The sequence below is a fragment of the Papaver somniferum genome, chromosome 1 (genome assembly GCF_003573695.1).
Source record: "Papaver somniferum cultivar HN1 chromosome 1, ASM357369v1, whole genome shotgun sequence".
Lineage (NCBI taxonomy): Eukaryota > Viridiplantae > Streptophyta > Magnoliopsida > Ranunculales > Papaveraceae > Papaver > Papaver somniferum.
Genome location: NC_039358.1, coordinates 201,263,976 through 201,282,938, shown reverse-complemented (window position 1 = coordinate 201,282,938; position 18,963 = coordinate 201,263,976).

The following is an 18,963-nucleotide window of genomic DNA, read 5'->3' as shown; positions in this document are numbered from 1 at the left end:
CCAATATGTCTGAGCACAGTTACGATGGAATCATATATTTAATTGCTGATTCTCATCTTAGAACCTAGACGTGTATGAATGAAACCAATTGTTTTTGGCTGAACCTTCAGCTTTATAGACTAATGCACATCGATGCATATATCTTGATTTATGTAGAATGGATAGTGGACATTTACTATGCATCCATACTCATCATCAACCTTGAAGACTAACAGGTAACCCTTTCATTCACACCCATTATTTTGGTGATCAATTTTGTCTCTAATCCTTGAGCTTTTTTATTTACTCCCTGCTTTGCTTTCCTACCTACATATGTCTTCGTTTTTCTATTCAGTTCTGTTTCCCTCTATTCATAACCCAATTTCAGTTGGAATTTCAGACCAAGATGTAACTCAAATCAACCCCAATCTCCGCCAATAACCACCTCAACAAACGTAACTAATTTCCTTCTCTTGGTTGGTTCCGATTGAAGCTGCTGATCTCTGCTTAATACCCATCTCTATCTCTGGCAGGAAATTCCGAGTTAAATTATCATTTGTTGTTTTCTCCAAGGAATTTCTTCAAATACCTTCACTGTGTTCATGTTCTTTTTCTTCTTCGTTTACCATCTGCTGGCATAATTTAGAACTATAAAATTTGAATCAATTCTCTCGACCTAATTCTCTGGACCCTAATTTTCTTCTTCGATTTTACCATCAATTCATCACAAAATCTGAATCAACTTGAGTGATAACCAATACCCACTCTTCCTAATCGACCACAAATCATCGGGAATTCACGGTAGAGTGGAGAGGATGAAGAAAAGGAATTGAAGAAGAAGAAAGAAAACGAACGAAATAGAATTTTATAAAATATGGGTTTGAGAATAATTTTTTTCTAGAAAATGGGTGCGCGCTTTCAAATTTCTGGACGTGAGTTTCACTGTGGGAAAGATTCAAAGAATGGGTCTCCCTGTAGTTTTCACTTTTGAGATTGTAATCCAACAGATACCTCTAGGTTGTTGTTGGCGGTGCCTTTAAATACTTAGAGAAAACTTGGACCACACAGAACATATTCTTGAAAATGATTCTCGAATTCCTTTGAAATCACCAGCGCTGGATGTTTCTCGAATTCCTTCTGCTCCTCTTTATCACACTGTAGAATAAACAACATGGGTATCGGGGACCAAAATCAAAGAAACCTGTTTTGAGGCACACTCAATTTTTTTTGAGGCATATTCATTCATTACACCATCTAGGGTGGGTTTATAAGGGGTGTCTAAAGGTAGTTCAATTACCTATATATCCTTAAACAATTTAAATTACTAGAACGTCCTTGTCCTCAAAAACCTAAAATCAAAAATCAAAATAAACTTTAAACTTAAACATCTTGGACTCCAATTCAATCAAGAAATTGATCAAGTAAAGCAAACACGAATCAAAGTGAGTGATATTGAAGTGCGAAATCCAAACCTCAATTGCTCTTAGATGTATTTTAGAATGTATGTGTAACAAACCCATATTTTTTTTGATTGATTTTATTTTTTTTTATCGATAGAATATGATTTCAAAGATGAAATTAGGGTTTTCAGAAGATCAGTTCGGCTGATCTTGGAGTATCAATTTTGAGCCGAACCTAGTGTATGATTTAGAGAAACACTATGTTCGGCTCACGCGACTTTGCTAAATTTTGTTCGAATCAGCCGAACCTAAATTTGTCAGTTTCAGAGTGAAGTTCGGCTGACAACTTTTCAGCCGAACCTAGGTATATTTTCAAAAAACGGAGGTTCGGCTGAAAAGTTATCAGCCGAACTGTTCATCTGGTCAGTAGATCTGGGTTTTAAAAATTCATTTTTTTTGAAAGATTCAACTTATAAAAAGAAATTAAACCTCGTATAGAAGTCTACCTCTGATTTGAATCACCCATTTTGGTCACTTCTAATCACTAAAATCTCAAAATTCAAAACCCAAGTTTTTTTCACTTCTTCTTCTTCCTCTCAAAAATCCCAACTCTCTCACATAAATTTGATTTATCTACTAATTCACCACTAATAATTTTATTTTTAATTAATCCTTAAAATTCCTAGCTAATCAAATCTAATCATAATCATTAACACTAATTATTTAAGGGTAGTTATGTCATTATCAAAAAGGATGGATAAGGATGATGTTGTTTTTTGTTTAGTGACCCTATTTTGGCATTATATAGTATGCCTCAAAAAAATTCAGTATGCTTCAAAACAGGTTTCTCTGGAAAGGCATTAAAAGTTCAGAAGAAAAAAGTAGTATAGGATGGGCCTTGCTCAGCCCATACCTAATATCTTACTTCATACAACTCAAATTGTGAAAACTACCGCCACACCCATTTTTCCAAATTTTTCCACAGAGAAACCCAGCCACGGAAAACTTCACGGAGAAACCCTTTTTCTGAGAAAAAATTATTCACAGGCCCTTATTTTCACAGAAATTATGATTTCGTCGTATAAAATGTCCGATGATATCTAAATCTGTTTTTATGTTCTCACAATTTAATCAAGCTGAGATTAAACTTCTATCCAAATGCAATTAAATAAACGCTTTACCAGTTCATCAAATCATCCATTGGATCGTTTCGATATTAAGAGACTAATCAAACAAAAAAAAACAGAGAAAAAGAATGAAGAACATGGCACATTCCAATAAAATTTTCTACAATTTTTTCAATTAACATCAACTTCTCCAAATAACCCATTCACCAATTTTATCTGCATAGTCTAAAAATTACGAGGTAATGGATTTGGAACAACATTGATTAATCAATCAATCAAGAAGAAGAAGAAAGCCAAATTTTTTCGATTACAGAAGACGAGAAGACGCATAGCACGTAGTGTAAATTGACAACTTTAAATGTTTTCATTCGTGGAGAGTTCTGAAATGCAACGAAAAAGAAAAGATTTGTAGAGCTGGCAGGTTATTGATTTCATCGACATATTAATGGAGGAAAACTACTGCTGCTGCCACTGAAGAGAGGAAATGTTGTTGTTTTAAGATTGTATAGTCTAGCTGAAAATGTGCTTGATTTGTGACGTGTTGATCATGCATCTTATGTTAGCCACATGTGGACCACTAAGGAAATGGGATCCCTTTTTTAGTGGTACGACTTTGTTTCTCCAAGGCCAATGCCAAAACACTTTATTCATAGTGGGAACGACTGATTAGTAAGGGGCAAGTATTTATGCATGTGATCCAAACCAATCTGGACCTTGGATTATCAAAATGGCACCCCTATAATTAGTTTTCATGTAGGCAAGTATTCTTACAGTTTCAGAATATTTGTGAATATAATATTATTGCATGTGATTTGTTAAAGAAGAGGAAACATGCCTAGACGTCCACGAGCTGATGGGATTACTGGCTATGACTCCATTTCTAGGTCTTCTTTTGGGTGTTTTAGCTGTTGATTGAGTTGGTGGTGGTGGTGAATTTGGAGGATATAATTTGGTAAATTTGGAAAATGTCTGCATAACATGCAATGCAACTATGAAAATGCATGGATAACCTGTTATGCATCAACAAAAGTTAATGCATAATTTGTTATGTAGTCCAGAAAACGGTTGCATAACACGTTATGCATCAACTTTTTTGTTACTATTGAAACCAACAAAAAAAAAGACTGCATAACTTGTCATGCACCTACAATAACATATGCATAATATGTTACGCAGTCATGAAAATGGATGCATAACCTATTATGTATCCGAAAATATGGTTGCATAATGCATTATGCATCAATTTTATCTGTACACATTAAAATCAACCAAAACAATGGCTACATAACCTGTTATAGATGCATAACTTGTTATGCAGTTGAGAAAACGGTTGCATAATTCGTTATGCGTCTGTTTTTTCTTTTGGATTCAGGCATATACAACATTTTAGTGGCTGCATAAACCAAAATAATAGATGCATGAACAAAAATATGGTTGCCTAACGTGTTATGCATCTTTTGCGGTGTATGCATATTGTGTTATGCATCTTTTTTGGAGGCTGCATAACGAATATGTAGTCAGTTTTCGAAATTTTCCCATAAATTTTTCGTGAAAAACAAAAATTTGATATTCTTGTTTGTACTCGTTGCATAGCTCTCTTAAAAAGATTTCCAACGATATAAAATTTGTAAAATTGCAAGGCGCGGATTTTTAAATATGTTATATCCAAGTTGCGTTGCCAATTATACCCCTGATGAATACTCCGTCATGCAGACATTTTTAATAATTTTATATAATTATGGGTGTCACGGAAATAATTATGAGTGTCACGGTACCTAAAATTAATTGTGGGCCTGACAATGAAAATATTATTTTTTTTGGGTCTACGCCTAATTTTCCCACTCAAATTCTTAGCACGAGTTATGTCTTGGAAGCTAGGCTCTCCTTCAACAAAGGCCACCAGACGTCGTCGTCCTTCGGACGAATCCGATCAATTTCATTGTTGAACCCTACTTGCGGGAATTCCTCAGGCCTCATTTCGTTATAGAATTAACATAACATTAACCAGCACAGATGCAAGTCAGATATGAAACTTGAAAGAATGAAAATTTGTAACCGATGAACTTATATCATGTCAGAATTAAAATTAAGCACTAACCCCGGCTAATGAGTCAGGCACAGGTACAAATGGGTTGAACAAACGAGGAATCTCAACTTCTTTCCACGCATGCATGCAAATGGTATCTTGCAAGCAAACTCTGCGCTTAAACGAGCACTTAGCAAACCCTTCTCCAAGTAGTCCGTCCTTCCTTCCTTCTCGGTCTATCCACAAACACTTTTTCGGCAGCCTACACAAAAACGAGCCGTGGAAATAGGAGCAGTCTTCCCAGAGATCTTCCAAGGAGTTCCAGACCGCTTGCATTTCTTTAATATCCTTTGCAGCATGGTTAAAATCAACTACAACACAGCATTTGCTAAAATACAAAACGCTGCCCGAGGAAAATAATGCAACCCATTCAGAGAAAGTGGACTTCACACTTGATGCACCAACTATTTATTTATTTACTTTGGAGATGACAAAAGTAAAACATGAATTCTCTTATCCACCGGGTATAGATTGATTGTCACATGTGCCTAAATCAAAACATTTTTCATTTTTCATAAAGTTGGAGGTATGATATTCTTGTTTTTCGTGATTTCTAACTGGATGCTTACTGAAAAACAAGGATTACCCACTTAGACACGTGGTTTTTTTTTTAATATAATAGAAAGCATCAAACGTTATCGTCAGGCGGATACTGCACAGCAACAACTCCCGTACTGGGGGATGCGAGGCCCCAAAACATTGCATGACACTGTGTCTACGGGGGTGTAATCGAGCATTCGAAGCCGTTCACTGCAATCCTCCATGGCATATATAGGCTTGTCTGGTACCGCCTCCAAACAACTGGAACAATAATATTTTAGAAGTAAAAGTACAACATTCTTTACGCTAGTGAAATCCTGGCTGCTAATGGGGATGGAATTCTGGGGTGTACCAAGTTTCAAATAAAATAAAACAGTTTTTCATATAAAACAAAACAATTTTTGCCTTGGTAAGTACTTAGTACACCCCCAGAATTTGGTCACCCACATTAGCAATCTCCAGCAAAATGATCTCTTGTGCAAACTAGGTAACTCTGACATATCCGAGGATGAAAATCACTTATTTGTAGATAATTTTGTTAAAACAATTTGGTTCGCTATGTCTTTTAGTTTTTTTATTTAAAAACCCCTGGAGGCAGTCTTTTATTATAATAATAATAATATTTAAAAGTGGTTTATTTTTGGATGAATGGTAATAGATTTAAAAAATAGCTTGCATCATCTGGCACATATGAAAATACAGAAATAAAGTTGTTTTTGAAAATATTAGTCCTAATTCAAGGGATCTCATTAATATCATAAACTTGGATCATCTTTACTGTTAGTGCATTGTTCGGTCGAACTCGCAAGCGTTGATATCTCAGCTTGTTTGTCTAGTTTAGTTGCCAAAACTATAAATCTTGATTTCTAGTCTACTTATAGCTAAGTCTTGGATTAGGATAGTAAGTGTAGTTGAGCATTAAACTTCACGGCGTTCATTGATCGAAGACGAAGAACTACTGAGGCGAGCTTGTAGAACTTCATTAGCAAAAGGTATGTGGATACTTGAACTCATCTATCACTCAAAAGTCTATCTACTCTATCTCCTATTTGAGACAAAAGTCGTATAGCTACAGACTTCAATTATACACATTTGATATTTCGAGATGAGTTTAACTCGCTTACATATTTCTCGAAATATGTGTTAGTAAGCTTTCGCTTTAACCAAGTTCATCTTATATTCTTGACGAAAGTCAAAAGGTGATCATGTGAAAATCGCCTTGTAACATGTTACATGATTTGTGTGAGATACTCATTTGATGTAGACTCTGAATGTTTCGTATTGATCATTCGAACACTTGAAAATTGCTTTGAAGCTAATAGTTTGTGTGAGACAGCTATTGTCGTCTTCTAAGAATGTTTCAATGATTGAAATCTGAGTTTAGAACAAATAACCATGATTGGTATAGAATGGTATGCGTACTTGTATGCTAACTGTTGCAAGATATTCTAAGTCCGGGGAGCATGGTATGCATACCGTATGTGTACTAGTTGGTTTAGTGAAAGTCAGGGAACTTAGTACGCGTACCCATACGCGTACTGGCGTGAGTTTCAAGTTCCGGAAATTCAACTGAGTTTGGAAGGTATGCGTACCCGTTCGCATACAGATGAGCCCAAACTTAGTCCGGCCACTTAGGTATGCGTACCCGTTCGCGTACAGACGAACCCAAACTTAGTTCGACCACTTAGGTATGCGTACCCGTTCGCATACTTGAGTAGGTTATGTTCTAAAATCGGTTTGTTCATGATCTAATACATTTATAAATTAAGGAATGCAATCTTTTGCAAACCGTGGCTATAATATATTCATGAATTGATTCGAGTGAATCAAAATCGATTTTGCTTCAATTGTGTCTTGTATACTTCTATGGGAATATAAATAATTGAACAACTCTAGAACTAGTTTCATTTGAGTCATTTTAACTCGTTATGGTTAAGATGAATATGGTTGATATGAAAGCGATCATATGGCCAACTTCGGTTAACTATTGTTGAGCCAACAAAGGTGTACACGTTTAGGTACGGTTACTCATATCTAAATGAAGTCACTTTTCATTTGTATGTAACAAGCTAAGTTCGATATAACGATTGAAAGATATTAACTTGAGTCTAATCAGGTTTTCATCTAACAGTGAATATTGAATGCTTTTCTACCAAGGTAACATTGATTGCAAACCTTGTTTTGAAGAGTATATAAGGGAGAACTCTAGAAACTGGGAAACCTAATCCCACACCTCTTGTGTGATACTACTTGCGACTAAAGTTGATTTTCCTTTAACCTTAGCTTGTCACACACAAATCATCCGTTAGATCGAACTTAGCTTGTCACACACAAATGAAATATACCCTCATTTAGGTTTATGTAACCGTACCTAAACGTATACCCCATGTTGGTTCATAAATAGTTAACCGAGGTTGGCCATATGATTACTCTCATATCAACCTTATTCATCTTAACCATAACTAGTTCAAATGACTCAAATAAAACTAGTTAAAGAGTTGTTCAATTGTTATATTCTCATGGATTTATACAAGAACATAATTGAAGCAAAATCGGTTTGATTCACTTGAATCAGTCATGAACATTATAGCCACGGTTATCAAAGATTGCATTCCTTATAATTTAAATGTTTAAGTTCATGAACTGACCGATTTGATAAAGTAACCAGCTTAAGTATGCGTACGGGTATGCGTACTTAAGCAACCGGATTTGAGTTGGTTTAGTTTCCATACTCAGCAGAAATTTTTGTTTCGAAAACTTCCGTCAGTATGCATACGGGTACGCATACTTAAGGTGACTAGTTAAGAGCTTGTTAATTCCCAAACTCAGCAGAATTTTTCGGTTGGAAAACTTCCGCCAGTGTGTGTATGGGTACGCATACTTAACCCGTCTCCTTCACCAATTTCGTATACACACATATGCATACTCTTGGTTCCCGGTTTATGGATTTATACACTAATGTGCGAACACACTATATATGCTTATATCCAAAGATGGTTACATAGTCTAAACTCTTTATTTCAATCATTGAAACATTCTTCTACAATGATAATAGTCGTTTTCACACACTGTTAGCATCAAAACAATTTTCAAGATATTGAAATAATCATTATCGAAACATTCCAAGTCTTACACCAAATGATTGTATCACACAAATCATGTAAGATGTTACTCGGAAATTTTCTCATGATATAAGATGAACTTGGTCGAAGTGAAAGCTTACCAACACATATTTCGAGAAATATGTAAGACAGATATACTCAGCTCGAAATCTCAAATGTGTATAGAGAAAACTATATCGTAACACGACTTATGTCTCAATATATGAGATATAGTAGAAATAGACTTTCCAAGTGATAGATGATTTTAAGTCTCCACATAACTTTTGTCGATGAAGTCCCACAAGCTCTCATTAGTAGTTCTTCGTCTTCAAGTGATAAGCGCTGTGAAGTCTAAGCTCAACTACACAAACTATGTCCTAGTCCGAGACATCTATAAATAGGCTAGAAATCAAGACTTATAGTTTTGATCACTAACATTGACAAACATGCTTGAGATAGCAACGCATACGAGTTCGACCGAGCAATGCTCTAACAATCTCCCCCTTTGTCAATTTTGGTAACAAAACTACCAATATATATGGATTACAAAATAAATAAAAATTGTAGCTTCTCATCCAAATGCTTGATCTCCTTGGCATCTCCAAGTACACTATGATCCTAAAGTTTGTAAGTTCAGCATCATAGTTGTTGAAGATCTGTAGCGATAACAATGAGAAAACAAATGCTTTCAATCATTGTTATACAGTGTCATAGTATTATCACACAACATCAAAGTTAAATTGTATCACAACTTTGACAACAATACTATGGTGATATGTATCACTCCCCCTTACATAATGATCCGTAAACCATATGTATTTGTAGTATCAGACTACACATTAATTCTCCCCCTTTTTGTAAATATAAATTGGAAAAGATACGAAAACTAGTGGGATCCTCATGAAATTTTCACAGAGATACTTCATGACCAAAAGAGAATACTATATCAACTTATTTAGATGCCATCATAAAGCCGAAGCTAAATGCATTCATCAAGGAGTTTATAAAGATACAAGATAACCCCTATAATATTCCACAACCACACTCCCCACAAAGATTTGGCAATTAAGCACAAGTTCAAAAAGAACTCTCACCCATAAAATGTCATTCCCGAAAGAACAACAAAGACGACCTTACTTTCACAAGAAAATAAGGATCTTTGGACATAACCAAATCACATGAAAACATGAATTTGAATCCAAAGTATTCAATTGAATTATCCACAAAAGAATTCATGATTAATCCAATCTTAATGCACAATTAAATTAACCACAAGAAAACCCACGATTAATTCAATTGGAATTACACAACTAAATTAACCACAAATGTGATAAATTCAATTGGTCATGCTCGTCATAAGAGCACTTACTGAGCAACAACTAAACTGACCACAAGAGAATGATCAATTCAATTGGTCATGCTCAAACATAAGAAAACTTATGGAGCAACACAGTATATGCACAAGACACTACACCAAAACCAGGATTTTGTAACAATGCAACCTGTCACAGTTTATTTTTCAGTTACAGATACACCTGTGATAAGTCCTGCAACAGTTATAACTGTTATTAAATTTTGTATTCGTGATAATAATTATGAATGTTAAATTCTTTTATTAGTCACAATAATATTTGTTGACAATTTTACAGACAATCACAGTTATAATTCAAAGTGATGATTACACCCAAATATTTCACCACATCTAAAGCAACCCCAAAATTATATCACTTTGAATTTTACTTGTCACGAAGTTTCCCACATTTGTACAAACTAACAATTATATTTCATTTCTATAAATCAAAATACATTTTTCTTTTTCTTTTTAATTTTCTTAATGTTAGAAAACAGGATCAAGACCAAGTCAACAAGTCATGACTTTGTAGAAATTTGACTTTGACATATCTGCTTCTTCCGTAGATGGTAAAAATTACCAGAATACCCTTATCGAAATAAGTGCAATAAAAATTCTGAAGATTGTGAATCTGACTAGACTACCCTTATCGGAAATAAGTAAAGTAAATATTACAGACTGTTAAAATGACCATATTACCCTTAATGGAAAAAAGTGCAACAAAATATTATGCAGACTGTGAAAATGATCAGACTACCCTTATCAGAAATAAGTGAAGTAAATATTACATACTGAGAAAATGACCACATTACCCTTAATGGAAATTAGTGCAATAAATATTATGGAGACTGTGAAAATGACCAAACTACCTTTATCGGAAATAAGTAAAGGAAATTTTACACATTTTGAAAACGACCATATTACCCTTACTGTAAAAATGACCATATTACCCTTACTAGAAATAAGTGCAATAAATGTCATCGAGACTATGAAAATGAATATATTATCCTTACAAGAAATAAGTGCAATAAATATCATGGAGACAATGAAAATGACCAAAATACCCATATAAGAAATAAGTAAAGTAAATATTACATACTATGAAAATGACCATATTACCCTTACTGGAAATAAGTGCAATAAATATCATGGAGAGTATGAAAATTACCAAACTACCCTTATTAAAAATAAGTAAAGTAAATATTAAAAACTATGAAAATGGCAATATTACCATTAAAGGAAATTAGTGTAATAAATATTATGGAGACTGTCAAAATGACAAGATTATCCTTATCGGAAATAAGTAAAGTGAATATTACAAACAATGAAAACGACCATACTACCCTTACTGGAAATAAGTGCAATAATATCATGGAGACTACGAAAATGACCAAACTACCCTTATCAGAAATAAATAAAGTAAATGTTACATACTATAAAATGACTATTTTACCCTTATTGGAAATAAGTAAAGTAAATATTAGAGACTGTGAAAATGACCATATTACCCTTACTGGAAATTAGTGCAATAAATATTATTGAGAGTGTGAAAATGACCAGACTACCCTTATTAAAAATAAGTAAAGTTAATATTTCAGACTGAGAAAATGACCATATTACCCTTACTAGAAATTAAGACTTATATTTTTGATCACTAACACTGGCACACATGCTTGAGACGGCAACGCGTGCGAGTTCGACCGAGCAATGGTCTAACGATCTCCCCCTTTGTCAATTTTAGTGGCAAAACTATTAATACATATGAAATAAAAAAAATAAATAAATTAACTTTTGTAGCTCCTATTCCACATTCCTAATCTTCAACATTACTCGAAATCTTCGTCACTTCCAAGTACTCCAGTGATCCCAAAGGTTGTAAGTTTAGCATAATCGTTGTTGAAAATCCGTAGCTATAACAACGAGAAAACAGGAGTTATCAATCATTGTTATACAATGTCATAGTATAATTACACAGCGTCAAAGTTCAATTGTATCACAACTTTAACAACAATACTATGGTGATATGTATCACTCCCCCTTAGTCAATGCTCCATCTCACATGGAAACCACTCCCCCTTACATAGTGATCCGAAAACCATATGTATTTGTAGTGTGAACTACATATTAATTCTCCCCCTTTTTGTGAGTAAAATTGGCAAAGGTACAAGAACGGGATCCTAATGAAATTTCCGAAAGAGACATTTCTTGACCAAAAGAAAGCATATATCAACTTGTTCTTTAGATGCAATCATAAGCTGAAGATAAATGCATTCATCAAGGAGTTTATAAAGATACAAGATAACCCCTATAATATTCCACAGCCGCACTCCCCACAGAGATTTGGCAATTAAACGCAAGTTCAAAAGAACTCTCCGCCATTAAATGTCATTCTCGAAAGAATAACAAGAGCGACCTTAATTTCGAAAGAAAATAAGGATTTCTTTTGACACAACACACAAAGAACTCTGACAGAAAAATCAATCCTACGGAAACAAATACAAAATTAAAGTAAACACTTATTGGAGTTTCAAACTCAATTGCCTAAAAGATCGAGATAAGCACAGGGGCAAGAGTCATAGAAACAATTAATGAACCAAAAAAACACCAATAGACTGCCGTAAGTGTTGAAAAGTAGCAATGTCTAATGGTTTGGTGATAATATCAGCCAATTGCTGTTCGGAAGGCACAAATTCCATACTTATGATACCATTTTCATACAGATCTCGAATAAAATGGTACCTTATATCAATGTGCTTTGTTCTTGAGTTCTCAACGGGATTCTCAGTGATTCGAATCGCACTAGAGTTATCACAAAAGATCTTCATTATTTCAGTATCAATTCCATAACCAGCTAGCATTTGTTTCCTCCATAGGAGTTGAGTGCAACATGAGCCAGCAACAATATATTATGCTTCACATGTAGAAATGGATTGTGAATTCTGTTTCTTTCTATGCCAAGCCACAAGATTCAACCCTACATAGTAGAAACCCCCTGATGAACTTTCTTTGTCTTCTACACATCCTGCCCAATTAGCATATGAATAAGCAGAAAGGTCAGTGTTAGTATCAAAAGTGTAAGATAGACCATACCCGACAGTGTGATTGACATATCGTATGATCCTTTTTGCATCTGCAAGATGAGATTCCTTTGAATTAGCCTGAAATCTAGCACACCAACACTAAAAGAAATATCAGGTCTAGTGGATGTAAGATATAAAAGACTACCAATAATAAATCGATACAATTTTTGATCTACTTTTACTCCTTTCTCATCTCTGTGTAGTTTACCAGTAGTGGGCATAGGTGTCAGTTTCAGACTTGACTTATCTAGACCGAATCTTGTAACAAGATCCCTTGCATATTTTTCTTGAGATAAGTAGATTCCATCCTTATGTTGTTGAATCTGTAACCCTAAAAAGAACTTTAATTCACCAACATTTCTCATTTCAAACTCTTTAGCAAGTGAAACTTGAAAATCCTTTGCAAGCTTCTCTGAAGTTGAACCATAGATGATATCATCTACATAGACTTGAGCAATGACAACATTTTTCCCACTCCATCTGGTAAACAAAGTTTTATCAGCTCCACCTCTTGAAAAACCATTTCTAATAAGAGAAGTGGTAATTTTTTCAAACCAGGCTCTAGGTGCTTGTTTTAACCCGTATAATGCCTTTTTGAGCTTAAGAACATGATCTGGAAAATCAAGGTTTTCAAATCCTTTAGGTTGAGCAACATAGACTTCTTCCTTTAGAATTCTGTTTAGGAACGCGGATTTTATATCCATTTGGAAAAGCTTAACCTTGAGAAAACAAGCATGAGCTAATAAAAGTATAATGAACTCAAGGTGTGCCACAAGAGAAAAAGTTTCGTCAAAGTCGATACCTTCAATTTGTGAATATCCTTGAGCGATAAGTCTGGCTTTATTTCTGGTAATTGTGCCAAATTCATCATACTTGTTCTTGAATATCCATTTCGTTCCAACAATATTAATGTTGGAGGGACAAGGTACGAGTTCCCATACGTATTGTCTTATAAATTGATTTAACTCTTCATGCATTACATTCACCCACAAGGGATCGTTCAGAGCTTCATCAATATTTCTCGGTTCTACTTGTGACAGATAACAACCAAAATTGCACATGTTTTGAAGTTTCCCTATAGTCTTACCTGTAGAATCTCTTCCCCCAATAATACTGTTGGGATCATGATTCCTTTGAACCCAGAGGTGTCGTGGAGGGACACGTTCTTGTTCGTTCGGAGTAGCCTGATCAGTGCTTTTCTCCTCGTCACTAGAAATATCAGGATCAACAACAGTTGGGATAACTTCAACTGATTCTGGTATTTCTTTGACTTTCTCATTGTCTCGGTTGGAGGCAATTCAACAGGAGGATTATTATGATAAAAATCACTAATGTCATCGATGATGACATTAGCTGATTCCATCATGACTTGAGTTCTGAGATTAAACACTCGAAAACCACGGCTATCAGAAGCATAGCCAAGAAAGATACCTTCATCATTTTTGGTATCGAATTTCCCTCTTTGTTCTCGATCTTTTAGAATGAAGCATTTATTTCCGAACACTCTAAGATAGTGCAGGTTGGGTTTTCTTCCATACCACAACTCATAAGGAGTGTTTAGGGTTTTAGATTGTAAGTAAACACAGTTGATCAAATAACATGTCGTAAAAACAGCTTCTCCCCAAAACCTTAGAGGTAAATTTTTTTTATGGAGCATTACCCTGGCCATTTCATGAATGTTATTATTCTTTCTTTCTGCAACTCCATTAGCTTGAGGAGTAATGGGTGGTGAATATTGTTGAATAATCCCCAGTTCGTCACAAAATTCAAACACCTTAGTGTCCTTGAATTCAGTTCCACGGTCTCTCCTAATTTTTTTAGCTTGCGACCTTGTTCGTTCTGGATTCTTTTAACAATAATCTTGAATTCATCAAGGGTTTCATTTTTTTGAGACAGAAATGCAACCTAAGTGAATCTGGTGTAATCATATACCATAAGTAAAGAATACTTCTTACCAGCAACCGTAGGTTGTTGAATTGGTCCGAAGAGATCCATATGAATTAAATCAAGTGGAGCTTTAGTGAGAATATCTCGAGATGATTTATGGTGAACTTTAATTTGTTTACCCTTTTGATAGGCACCACATACACCTTCAATCTTTGCATTGATTTTGGGAACTCCTCTAACAAGTTCTTTGTTAATGTGACCAAAACGCTCATGCCAAATATTTGTCGATTCCACCTTAGTCAAACTGCAACAATTGCTAAACTGAGTATCAAGAAGATAATAGTTGTTTTACCATGAGTTCCTTGAAAAATTACTTTCCCAGTTTTGTCTACAATGTCACATCCATTTGCATTAAAGAAAACTCAATGGCCTTTGTCACAAATTTGACTAATAGAAATAAGATTTGCAGTCATACCTTTTACGTATACTACATCATGGATTTCGGGTACGCCAGGCAGTTTGATCGTCCCTTTCTTGCTAATGTAGCAACAACTCCCATCTTCGAAAGTTACTGGTCCTCCTTCATAGTCGTCAGAAGAAACAAACCATGTGAGATCACCTGTAATATGTCTGGTACATCCACTGTCAAGAAACCATTGAAAGGGTGATGTTGATTTTAAAGAAAAAGCTCCCATACTATTAGTACTTTCCTGTTTAGGGTTTCCTGATAGTTTTGTACGTCCTTTTAGAGAAACACTAAGTTGTTTAGTTTTCGTGTGAAGATTACTTGCAACTTTCAGTCTCTTTTGGAAGGACATACAAGTATGTTGAAAGTGATTAGAGGAATCACAAAACAAACATGGGCAAACACTTTTGGAATCGTCAGAAAAGTTCTGAGTCATAGCAGTTTTGACAACATGTGAGCGTTGTTTATTACATGACTTATGATTGTTCTTCAGAGAGAAGCAACTGGAGTTATTCAAATCCATTAAAGGGATTTTAACTGATTTCAAATCCTTAAGAATTGCAATTTCTGCTATGAGATTAGAGTTGATCCGGATTTGTTCATCCAACTTTTTCTGGAGAATAACCAGTTTATTAGAACTTTTTCTACGATTGGTTTTTAACTCTGGTGAAGCGTATCTAGATACTTTTCTGTCCATAGAGTCAGATCGCTACAAACACAGACTTGTAAGGTTTTAAACGTGTTTGCCTGCTCTGATACCAATTGAAAAAGTGGGGGTACAACAACCACACCCAACAATTCGATTAGAAATCTGTCTGGACAAACTCCAATATACTTTCTAGAGAATCAACCAGACAGTGAGCCTCAATATAGATAAAAGTATATCAAAGAGTTTATATCTCAATCTCTCGATTTGATATATACTCAAGCAAATAGAAATCTGCGAGTCTTTATCAAATACTAGAGAGATAACTTGGATGGTACCAAAGACCAATATCCAAGTGTCAATCAATTTAAATCAACAATCAAAAGGTCGGATATTCTAATTGATTGAACAATGCACAACCTGTGCTATTACAATTATATAACAAAATATAATGCGGAAAAGAAACAACACAGACACCAGAATTTTGTTAATGAGGAAACCGCAAATGCAGAAAAACCCCGGCACCTAGTCCAAATTGAACATACATTGTATTAAGCCGCTACAGACACTAGCCTACTCCAAACTAACTTCGGTCTGGACTGTAGTTGAACCATAATCAATATCACACTGATCCAAGGTACAATTATGTTCCTACTCTTCTGATCCCAGCAGGATTCTACGTACTTGATTCCCTTAGCTGATCTCACCCACAACTAAGAGTTTCTATGACCCAAACTCAAAGACTTTAATAAACAAATCTGTATCACACAGAAAAGTCTACGGTGATAGATAAATCCGTCTCCCAAGAATATACCTATGAGTTTTGTTCCGTCTTTTGATAAATCAAGGTGAAAAGGAACCAATTGATAAACCGTTCTTATATTTCCGAAGAACAGCCTAGTATTATCAATCACCTCAAAATAATCTTAATCGACGCAGCGAAAAAAGATATTGTGGAATCACAAACGATACAACGAAGTGTTTGTGATTACTTTTCTATCTTGCCTATCGGAGATATAAAATCTCGAGCCAATTATTACAATCGTACTCGTAATGATAGAAACGACAAGATCAGATCACACAACTACAAGAGAAGTAGTATCGGTATGGCTTCACAATCCCAATGAAGTCTTTAACCTGGTTTAGAATAAGAAACCAAAGGTTAAAGGAGAATCGACTCTAGCTTAGAACAACTAGTATCACACGTAAGGTATGTGGATTAGGTTTCCCAGTTGCTAGAGTTCTCCCTTATATAGTCTTTCAAATCAGGATTTGCAATCAATGTTAGCTTGGTAACAAAGCATCCAATATTCACCGTTAGATGAAAACCTGATTATAGTCAAGCTAATATTTCTCAACCGTTGGATCGAAAACTTAGCTTGCTATACACATATGAAATGTTCAATTCTGGGTTTATGTAGCTGTTCCCAAACATTAACATTTGTTGGTTCAACAATAGTTAACCAAATGGTTAGCCATATGAGCAATTTCATATCAACCATATTCTTCTTCACCATAACTAGTTCAAATGACTCAAATAAACTAGTTACATAGTTGTTCAATTGATTAGATCTTATGTAAATACACAAGACACAATTGAAGCAAAAACAGTTTGATTCACTCGAATCGGTTCATGAACTTTATAGCCACGGTTTGCAAAAGCATTCCTTAGTTTATATAAACATGAGTTCAAGAACAACCCTACTCAAGTTCGCGGACTGGGTTCGCGGACTTAAGATCACGGAAGGAGTTCACAAACTCCAGCAGAAATTCTCGGGTCGAGAACTTTCGCCGGTTCTCAGACTGAGTTCGCGGACTTGGCTCACGCCACATTCCGTTTCTCTTGATCAACAAAGTTCGCAAACTTTGGTTCAAGGAATAAGGACTTATACATAGATGTGTTTCCATAATAATGCTTATATCCTACCAATGGTTATGTAATCTAAACTCTCATTTCAATCATTGAAACATTCTCAGAGGACGTTATACAGTCGTTATTCACAGACCCTTTTTCGTCAGAGCAATTTCCAAAGTGATTGAAACATAACATGACTTTCGTGACTAGCTAAAGATGAATTTGGCTAAAGCGAAATCTTACCAACACATATTTAGAGAAATAGATAGGCGAGTTAAACTCGGCTCGAAATAGCAAATGTGTATAATGAAAATCTATACATCAACACGACTTTTGTCTCAAGAGTAGGAGATAGAGTAGATAGAATTTTGAGTGACAGATAAGTTCAAGTCTCCATATACCTTTTAGTCGATGAAGATCCACCAGTTCCTTGAGTAGTCCTTCGTCTTATATGATGATTGCATGGAGTCTTGATCTCAACTACACTTTCTATCCTAGTCCGAGACCTTTAGCTATATAGTATATAAATCAAGACTTATAGTTTTGATCACTAACATTGACAAACATGCTTGAGATAACAACGCATGCGAGTTCGACCGAGCAATGCTCTAACACCATGAACTACTTCAGCAGAGACCATCTCAGCATTTTCTTGATCTTGATGAGAAAACGCATAATAGCATGAGGCACAGGATTCGATTTCGTCAGACTTCATAAGGGTTCTCTTCTTCTTCTTCTTCTTCTTCTTCTTCAAAACAAACTCCAAATAAACCAAATCATCAATTGAATCGGCTGGTAAATCCCAAGAACTTGGAGTAGATCCCATCCTTAAAAGAGCACAACAAAGTATGCGTACTCTATAAAAGGTTTGGTACTTACAGGTTACACAAGAACCAAAGATTAGGGTTTCCAAGTTTGGTCTGTTCCTGTGTGAAAGAGATACATGCACGTACATAGACTTACCCTTATACCAAACAGTTGCGAAAAAGATATAAGACATATATGCTTGATGAGTAAAAAAAACTCAGCTCTAAAATAAATTTATTCTCAAAAAAGAGAAATTTAGAGCACAGCAATTTGACACCCTCTCTCTCTCTCTTTTTTTTTAAAAAACTTATGCAATAAAAAAGTGTTTGTAATTGATAAACCAGCTAAGAACGATAAGAAGATGGCTGGAGATTCATAAACACATTTTGTCAACAAGTATACCTGAACAAAATATCTCACTCTATCAGGATTTTTTGGGAGCGAGAATTCAACCTTGTGATTAATTATCTCAAGTATGAGCCTTGAGCTCATTAAATGAACGTTGCTTAGCCACTTTTTCCTGATTTTTGGAGGAAAACCATTGTGATGTGAAAAGTTATCATAAAACTTACTATGACGCATAGTGTTGATTCTTACCTGAAGAATTTACAGAGGTACTTGTCAGCCTATTGATGGTA